The 9959-nt window shown below is 39.4% G+C and overlaps 1 long non-coding RNA gene across 1 annotated transcript in view; it reads right to left on the bottom strand.

The window, feature by feature from the left end:
- Nucleotides 1-8203: 8203 nt before the first annotated feature.
- Nucleotides 8204-9959, bottom strand: part of LOC105490786 (uncharacterized) — a 28359-nt gene continuing 26603 nt past the window's right edge. Inside the window, exon 3 of the long non-coding RNA XR_011607531.1 lies at nucleotides 8204-9346. This is a non-coding gene — a long non-coding RNA (uncharacterized lncRNA). The remainder of the gene's footprint in view (nucleotides 9347-9959) is intronic.

Below are 9959 nucleotides of genomic sequence, written 5' to 3'. Positions count from 1 at the left end.
CCACTCTGGCCAGACCAGTGTATATCCAAATTAGGAGGATGTAAGTAGTTATATGACATTAGGTATGTGCTAGTTGTGACAACACATAGAATACAGACATAGAAAGTATGTATTAGTTTGTGATAGAGCCCCCAAGGAGCTTTGACAAAATTGACACAATGAAGCTTTGTTGAAGTAAGGGAAATCATTCAGCTAATGCAAATAACTTAAATTTAAGTAGGAAGAACTATGCATGTACACAAACTTATGCAGTATTAGACATTTAGAATTTTCACTAATATGCTTTTATTTTGATAAACATTGGATTAGATTTAGAAAGGAGAATCAATCCTATGGGAAATCCTGATCAAGTGCTGGATATTGATGGTGAACAGCATACAATCCCCACTTATAAGGTATTTTATAAAACAAGTAAACGAACAAGCTGTCTTACTTGGTTAGTTTTTCTGAAATCAGATTTTGGGAGGAACAAAACTACACATTTTGTCCTGGGGAAGACAAAGAAGGCTGTCTAGGGCCATAATATGTGAGGACCAGAAATGCAGGTAGAATGGGGCGGGTGGGCAGATGACGTTGGGGGTCACTTGGAAGAAAGGCCCAGTGTCTGATTCCACATTCTCTCTGCTCTTGGCACCCACAGTCCTTCTTATCTTGTCTTCTAAGTAGTTTTTCCTACAACTTGCCTCAACATCTCTTTTTTTCTTCACACTCTAAGGTTTTTTAACACCAATAGCGGTATCACTTCCAAAATTACAATTTTAAGCATTTGATTATTTGAATACTTCCTCCTTTTTTCTTACCTTCAAATCCAATAAAATCTACAATCTTTTGGTCATTGTGTTCGTTTTCTATTGCTGTGTAGCAAGATATCACAAACATAATGACTTAAAACTACACCTATCATTGAGTTCCCAGGTCTATGGATCAGAAATCCAGGCAGGCTCACCTGGGTTCTCTGTTTACCATCTCACAAGGCTGAAATCAATGTGCGAGTTAGGATGGGCTCTCTCAGGAGACTCAGGGAACAATACATTCCCAAGCTCATGTAGATTTTTGGAAGAACTCAGCTCCTAGTGGGTATGGGCCTCAAGTCCTCCTTTCCTCCTGACTGTTAGATAGTGGCCAGTCTCAGCTCCTAGAGGCTGTGTACACTCCTCCTAACATGTTTTTTCAACCCTATTATGGTGCATCAAATCCTTTTCATCCTTGGAATCTCTCAAACTTCTCCTTTCTCAGAGAAAGAAAACTATGCTTTTAAAGAACTCATGAAATTAACTTAAGCCCACCTGGACAATCTTTTTATCTTAAAGTCAATGACTTACTAACCTTAATTACATCTTCAAAATCTTTTTTGTCATTTAACACAACCGTATCACCAGAGCAACACAAGGAGGCCATCTTGAGAATTCTACCTACCACACTCACGCAAATTTTTCCATGTCCATATTCCATTTTGAATCCTCATTTCCTCTCCTCCCAACTTAGGTATATCACCATCAATATACTCAATACAATCCTTTCCTTACAAACAGCTTCCATTATCTTTCTTCCCTCTTGTGTGCATGCCGGCCTGGCGAAACTGTAACTCAATTAATTGTATACCTCAGTCTACTTTACCCCCATACTGGATCAACTGAATGTGAATATATTTTTTAAATGCAAGCATAATGAATGGACTCATCTTTATATTTGAATCACATATATCAACTAAACCCTCAGTACTGTCCAGCAATTCTTTTACATTTCCTTAGCAAATTTTCTTTTCCCCTCTTTGATTACATGATTTCAAAACTTCCTCTTTCTCCGTATGCATTTAATCTTTTCCCTTTTTCATGTTTTTCCAAGTAACTGTCTTTTTACCTCGTTAAGAAGTAAAGCAATATAATGAAAACTTTTATCTGCCTTATCTGCCCACCATAAATCTGCTGATCTCTATACTCCTTGTCATAACCTCTTGCCCACTCAAAGATTTTGCTCTAGCAATTCGTTCTTTTCTGATGATAATCGCATCATCAGTTTCTGCCTCGCATCTACGTACAGACATCATCTCACCTTAAATTCAAAACAGGCCTTCTGTTTCTTTCACCGCTGCCTACAGCCTCTGCTTCCCTCCACAACAAATCTCCTTGCTAAAGCCCCCCACACTCTTCCTCCCTATTCTTTCTTGAACACACTCCAATCAAACACCCCATTGCTCCACCAAAACTGCTTCATTTCAGTGTTCACAGGAACTTCACTTTACCATGTCCAACAACCAATCTTCGATTTCCATCTTGTTCTGACTCCATGTTGCTAAAGTAAAAATAGTTTTCCACTCTTATTTTGTGCCTCTTCGCAATCTCCTTGGGACCATCCTATTCATCTAGGGAATCCCATTCTTCAGGGGGCTTAATCCTGAGGCTTCTCTTTGTTATTGTCAATCTTTGTTTTGGTGATTTCATCTCTTCCCTTCTATACACTGATGAAACTGTAAACCAAAGTTAATTTTAAGTGCCCCCTGCCACCAACCGTCTGAATGGACCCCTCCTCTCTGCCAAAGGCATTCCAAAGTTAATCTGAAAAACTAGTCCAGGGAAGAGGGGAGTCAGACATGCCTTATTATACTCTCTTCCCTTTTGGAATTCAGGAAAAGCTGACCAGCATTTAACATCAACACAAACCTTAAGTCTGACAAGAAATATTTACAGTCTATTCTCTAAAGCCTATACTGGGAGACTTTATCTGCATGATAAAACCTGGGTATCCACAACTCCTTATTGTAACCCAGAAATTCCTTTCTACTGATAATAGTTCTTTCAACCAATTGTCAATCAGAAAATGCTTAAATCCACCTATGACCTGGAACTTCTGATTCAAGTTCTACCACCATTCCAGATCAAAACAACGCAAATCTCACATGTACTGTTTGATGTATTGTGTCTCCCTCAAATGTGTCAAGGTAAACTGTACCCTGACCACCTTGGGCAAATGTCATCAGGAATCCCTGAGGCTGTCACAGGCATGTCCTTATCCTTGGCAAAATAACCTTCTAAACTGAGACCAGTCTCAGATACTTTTGGGTTCACGATACCAAATATATATATTTTAAGTCTCAGTTTTCTAAATATCCAATATAAAAAATCCGTGTATGTGGATAGATATACATGAGTTATAGGCAGATATAGATACAGATACACTGTATATCTCCACCTGGATATTGTGTAAGCTCCACACACTGGGTTCAACCAAGACAGCTGCATCTTCTCCCAATTCCTGCCACACCCACAGCCTGCTCCTCCCCATTCTTCCTCGTTTCTATCGATATCACTCAGTTGCTAAAGACGAATACCTAAAATCACTTTGGTTCCTCTTCTTTCCCTCTCCACCCTTCTCCTGGCTAGACTCTTCACACACATATAGGCAATCTATCAAGATGTCTTGGCCCAATTGCCTAAAACATATCCCTGTTTCAGCGGCAGTGATTCATCCCTCATTATCTTCTCCATATTGCCCTTCCTCTCAAAGTCACTGTGAATGTTCACCCAGACCATTGCAAAGATTTTCTCGCCCTTCACTCTCTTCTCACTCTTGTCCCCACCCTCCACTCCAGCCGATGGGCACACAGAAGTCAGAGTGACCAGAATCATAACTGCCACCTCCAAAAGTCCTGCAGTGGCTCCAACACACCACTTAAAGTAACATCTGACTTGCTGCAGTGGTCCCTGGCCTGCCTGACTGAGTGCTTTTTCTGTCTTTCCAATCTTATCTCCATCACGCTCTCGCTGCTTACTCTGCTCCAGGTGCACCAGAACAGTCTTTGTTCTCAAACCTCCCAGTCTCCTTTCAAGCCCTTTAGAGGATGAGCCTTCTGCCTGTAAACTCTTCTTCGGAGATGTGCTTACCTGGCTCCTCCTCCACATTCAGCCCTCCGCTCACTTACCAACTTCTCACAGATAAAATATCTGAAAACTCTATCCAAAATAGCTACCCTTGTCCATCTAACTCATTAGCCAGCTTTTTTTTTGTTTTGTCTCCACAGCACTTATAATTACCCCAAATAATTTTATGTATGAGTTTCTCTATATACTGCTTCACCCTCCCACTAGAATGAAAGTCCCGTAAGAACAGGAAACGTCTGTGTATTTTCAGCAGTGCAAACTGAGTACCTGACTTGGTGTGCAACACACAATAAATACTAGTTTACTACCCAACCATACAGAATTAGCAAGACATTGTCCCGGACTGGATGTGTGATCTGAACAAAATATCAGGAACGAGGAGGAGCGAAGGATGACTTGCTTCCCACTTTAAGCAAAGATTCTTTTTGTGACTTCAGAGCCCATTAACCTCAACTTGGACATCACTAGTATTGTTCATTAGGAAGCTTTCTTGCCAAGGCTTCTCAATTTATTGTTTTGCTAGAACAGATTTTTTTTTTAATGTTTTGATCCATATTCTCTAATTTTTCTTATTCCTCTTAAATCTTTCTCCTATAAAACATGAAACAAGTTTACAATGCTCTCTGTTACACTATTCAAATATTTTAAACAGTATTATTTGCCATCACCAGTTTTTTCTTTCCTAATCTTACATAATTTAATTTTTTTTATCTATACTGTATCTTTCTACATCTCTTTCTGATGATTTTTTTTCTTTTAGAGTTACTGCAGTCTATTATTCACCCAAATTTAAAACCTTGCAGTTATTTTAACTTCTGTTCTCAGAACTGACATAAATTACGCTCCAAATTATCTTAATTATACCTCCATTGTGCTTCTTACATTTATCTTGTACAGTAGTGCTAGAGATTTAATATAAGTTCACTCCATTCTCATTGATGACTTAAGCTCCCTCAACTTCATATTTTCTTGCTAGGTTACTAGCCCATGTATTCTTTTTCACCAGTCTTTGTTAATGACTGAACAGGCTGAGCCTGCTGTTATTACATGCACACCACTGAGTTGCGAATACACAGAATGGTTTATGAGAAATCTTAATATTCTGGCATCATAGGTTTTTTTTGCAGCTTCCTTGGTGAAGTCAGTCAAACCTTAATTTGAATCTGCAAAAGTGGTTTTGTGTTTGTGGAAGCAGGAATTGAGAAGAATAAAGATAAAATTTCCAAGCCACTTCCCCTGATAAGATCCTAAAATGACATCCTTGTTAAACACTTAATGACAAGAAAAGAAAGTTTTCAAGATTCATAATCTGTGGGTAACAAAAGGCGCAATACATCCTCGATTCCTTTTTTTGGAATCAGGCAACCAGCAGAGCTTGTTCAGCCTTGATGTACTGCACTTTTGGTCAAGTGCATAGACTAAAGGATAAACCCACAGAGGCAGGAGAATTTAGTGATATTTGATAAAAAAGTAGCTTTGTTGGTGCTTTTCTCTCTGAACAGCAGGATTACTGAAAATAACAGGCTCCAGTGTGTTTCTTTCTAAGAGGCACCAAAAATAGTTCTTTTGTCATCAGTCTTAATAGAGTTACACAGCCAGTTCCATAGAAATTAAAAGCAATGCTGGAGCTCATCTGGATTCTCTTGGCAGGTAAGCAGCTGAGGACAAATGTGTGGTCTTTTTACTGCTGATCATATGTAATGCACAAGATGGGGTGAGGAGGGGATTCAGAATAATCAATTTCTCAGCACAGAAAAAAGAAACAGCAGAGAAAAACGAAGAATTTGGAATAAAATAAAAGGAAACTGGACTCTTCCCACTCCTTCCCTTCTAAGCATAATAAGTATCATGTTCTTCCTTCCTGCTGTGGTTTGCTTCTCACTGGCCTACGAGTCAGAGATAGGAGTAAGAACAACTTAAACAATCTTTTCCAGCCAAAGATCAATAGAATTAGTGGATTTTAAATGTTAATGCATTCCATTCCTGACAGTGGGAAAGGCATGCCAATTCTTCAATTTATATTTATCGCCGACACAGATGTACCAAAAGATGAAAAACCCTATCTAACATATAATTTATCTTCTATTTAGACTTAAAAGTGGAAGTAAAATACAAAAAGCAAACTTCGTTTGTGATGAAGAAAATCAATTGCCACAATGGCTTAACATACCCAGCATTTTTTGAGAAAAGGTGTGTCCAGATGATGTCAGCAGAAAGTAAGGCTGTAGAGTTTTTATTCTGACTATATTTTTTATTTTCCTACATTCCCATATATTTCAGTATATTGTCTTTGAAAGTTTAATAATTAAGGAACAAGGAAATGGCCAGGCACAGTGGTTCACACCTATAATCCCAGCACTTTGGGAAGCCGAGGCAGGCGGATCACCTGAAGTCAGGAGTTCGAGACCAGCCTGGCCAACATGGCGAAACTCTGTCTTTACTAAGAATCAAAAACTAGCCGGACATGGTGGCATGTGCCTGTAATCCCAGCTACTCGGGAGGCTGAGGCAGGAGAATTGCTTGAACCAGGGAGGCGGAGGTTGCAGTGAGCCGAGATCACGTCACCGTGTCACTGCACTCCAGCCTGGGTGACAGAGCAAGGCTCAGTTTCAAAAAGAAAAAAAAACAAAATCAAGGCACGAGAAACCAAGGACTTGTACAGGTGTTTGTTAGTCTTACAGGAAATCCTCAGGATGAAGGTAACATCTGCACCATCCATATGTCCACCATTCTCAACTCTCCTTTGCTTTGGAAAGAGAGAGACACAGATTTTTTTTATTGTTTTACCCAGGAAGGTAACACGTGGCCTCTACTCCATTACCAGGACTAAACACACAGCATTCATATTATGATTAAATGCAATGTTAATATTACACTTGGTTATTCCAGATGGCTTGGGCCTCTTCACACTAGAATGGCCAGTCCCACAGAGCAAGCATCCCAAGAGAAAAGAGCGAGACAGAGAGTGAGCGAGAGAGAAAGGCCAAAGATGCCTTTTAGGAAGTAGGTTTAGAAGTTGGGCAGCATCACTTCAACCTCATTCTTTTCATCCCAAAGGCCAGCCCACATTCAGGGGACAGGGAGTTAGACTCTGCCTCCCACCGGAAAGACAGTCAAGGAATTTGCAGGCATGTTTTAAAGCCACCACTGCAGAGATAAAGAGTTGACTGAAAATGAGGAGAACATTGGACAACGGAACAGAATCTAACACACAAACATTACTACATGGACCCTCCAGTGTATTTCTGATCACCAAAGGTGGATTTCTGAAGTTTCTTGAGTGGTGGAGTTATAACCATTTAAGACTTGGTAGGGTGATGATTTTCCATTCATTTGTAAATTCTACAACTCTGCTATATCTTACTCAAAAGAACTGACCCAGGCAGCTGTTTAGAAAGTGCAGCCAGGAACTGCAGATGGTGGCCATGCCTCTCGGCAGCAGTGAGCACAGCAGGCATCTAAGCCCTGAGAAGGACACAAATAGAGATTCCCTTGGTCAGCCAGAAATCAGGCCCATGGAGAATCTGGAACCACTCATGTATCATTTTAAATATGTAAAGAACTTTCCAAATTTGGATCTGTTATAACAAATCTGATGGAGGTACTGCATAGTTTTCAAATATGGAAATCCAAAACTACAAACACCAATGGCTACTGTGAAATATTCTGCCAAATTTCAAGAAGACAAAGTACAAACTGAATCTTTATTAAGAAGAAAATATCTTAATTGCTCATCTGTCTTTAACCACTGACCACCTCTCTTTGCCTCTCCATTGGTATCTTTGACTTGGGGAAATTTCATCCCATTCTATGTTAATTTAAATTTTCTGATAGCACTCCTGGCAACTTAATCCATGTAAATATAAATACAATATTTTCTACTGACTTTTGCCAGCAATTTATGTTATTTTTGAAGGAATAAATTGGAATTCAATGTCGGAATTTTATCAAAATGACCACAATTTTGCTTATGACAACTAAAAATCATTTTGAAACATCTGACATCCATAAAACCCTATATAGAAGTAAAATTAAAATAACACTGGAAGTGAAAAACAGATGTTAAAAATAATTATTGGAGGTCTATAGAGAGGGGAGTCTCTAATATAAAAATTATTATTGACCAATCTTGCAAGATGTGTTTAGTAGGTATTTTGGGTAACTCATCTTAGATTTTTTTTATTCAAACTTCAATAAATGCAACCAACTGCCCAATGCTGGCAAACATAATGAAAGTATAAAAATGGAACGGAAGGAAAGTGTTTAAAAATGTACTGTATATTGTTCAAAAATGATGACATGAACATTGGTACCCATTAAACACTTTCAAACTATAGTTCAGATCCTGGTACAAGGCTAATTTTTCCCAGATCTCTTAATGAAACATACACAACAAGAGGAAGTCCCTCGCTCAGAGTGCAAATACAGATGTATTCTCATGCCATGGTTTCTAAGGACTGGAGATTTCCCTCTAGCCTGCTCTTTATTTATTTTGGAAACATTAACAGAAGCACAAGTGGATACGTAAGAAAGGCGGTTCCAATTAATAGTACTCATGGTTTACAGGGTAACCGCTTTATAGTTTTTACTGAACTGTCTACAACTTTAGCACTTAAGAAAACCGACAAAATCAAATCAATTTCATGCCACTGTGTACGTACATTCTCTTATTCAAGAAGTATGTGCTGAGTGCCACTCAGTGCCAAACCCAGGTCCAGCCTTCAAGGAGCTCCCAGTCTAGTAACAGAGACAAGAAAATTGGAGATTTAATAGTATATGATGATAGTTGTGATAAAGTGCTCATAACCTCAGTGAGTCAAAACAGATTTCACAGGGAAATTAATGTCTAACATTACGTGGAGAGGATCACTCCGGACAGGTGCAGCCTGCTCAGAGAACTGCCAGGAGCTCCAGTGGGGTGAGCACAGAGCTCAGGCGTCAGGGCCGGGAGGTGGCCGGAAGCATCTCACGTTTTGTGGTATAAGGACTGAGCATCCTCCGTGCAGAGAGGGGTGTGGAGTCAGAGTCCTGTTGCCTGTTTACATCGCCAATGTCCTTTGCTCCATCTCGTGGAATGACACAACTTTTAACAACTGAAAACTGCACTGCTTTGTCACATGTATGTTTATTTGCACAACGACTATGAGAGCAAGCTGGATCTACCATGCAACGGATGTGCTGTATCTCCTCTATGTGGGAAATGCAGGGTTCTGAAATGAAAACGTCGGGCCAGATTCTCAGGCTTTCTTTCTTTGCCATCTGCTTATGAAAGTACACGTTACTGAATGCACAACACAAAAGTTTCCATCTTCTTAGTCTTCTGGAAGTTTTATGTGAAATTTTCCCTTTTTTCTTTTCTTTTTTCTTTTTTTTCCCTTCACTTCCAAAATCACAGGCTGCCCAACAGGATTAGCAGGTTCCAGGTTCCAGCTCAAGCCATCTTTTGATTGCGACTGCAGTGATTGAGTCTAAGAGGAAAACACAAATGAATTCTCAGCCCTGGGATTGAGTGACATTTAATAAAAAGTACTATTTGTTTAACCTGATTGTTATAGTTTTTGAATCATAAAACGCTGAGCATTATGATGGCTGCCAGGTTATATTACCTACTACTTGATTTTAAGTGATATCTGTGGGATTTATACGTAAATTGTAAATTGATGTTTTCTTTTTCTTACCTATACAACAGAAAATAAAGGGTTTCAGAATTTTTATATCACTGGATATCCTGGCAATGAAATATTAAATGGCGTTAGGAGAAATGTGTTTTCTACAGGGGAAAGTACGATACGTTATAAACCTCTCCATCACTCCAATCAGGCTTCTGACATGAAAATAATAGGGCTGCACAGGACCACGTCATTCCCATCCCAAGTGTGGGGCTCTAGGTAAAGACATAACACAGAGGGTTAGTCAGCGGAAAGCGGAGAGGTGCCTTTTGGAGAGATGTTTGTTTGAATATTTGTATTTGCTTTGCAAGGCTAAGCAGCACCCTTTGGTTAATCATGAGGGCGTTTTGGCATCTGCCACCTGAAGTGTGTGACTCACCCAGATTCTGACTCAATAGATGGAAAAAAGACT

Source organism: Macaca nemestrina, chromosome 9 (genome assembly GCF_043159975.1).
Source record: "Macaca nemestrina isolate mMacNem1 chromosome 9, mMacNem.hap1, whole genome shotgun sequence".
In the NCBI taxonomy this organism is placed as follows: Eukaryota; Metazoa; Chordata; class Mammalia; order Primates; family Cercopithecidae; genus Macaca; species Macaca nemestrina.
Note: the sequence above shows the minus strand (reverse complement) of the source record. Positions and strands in the feature narration are given on the sequence as shown.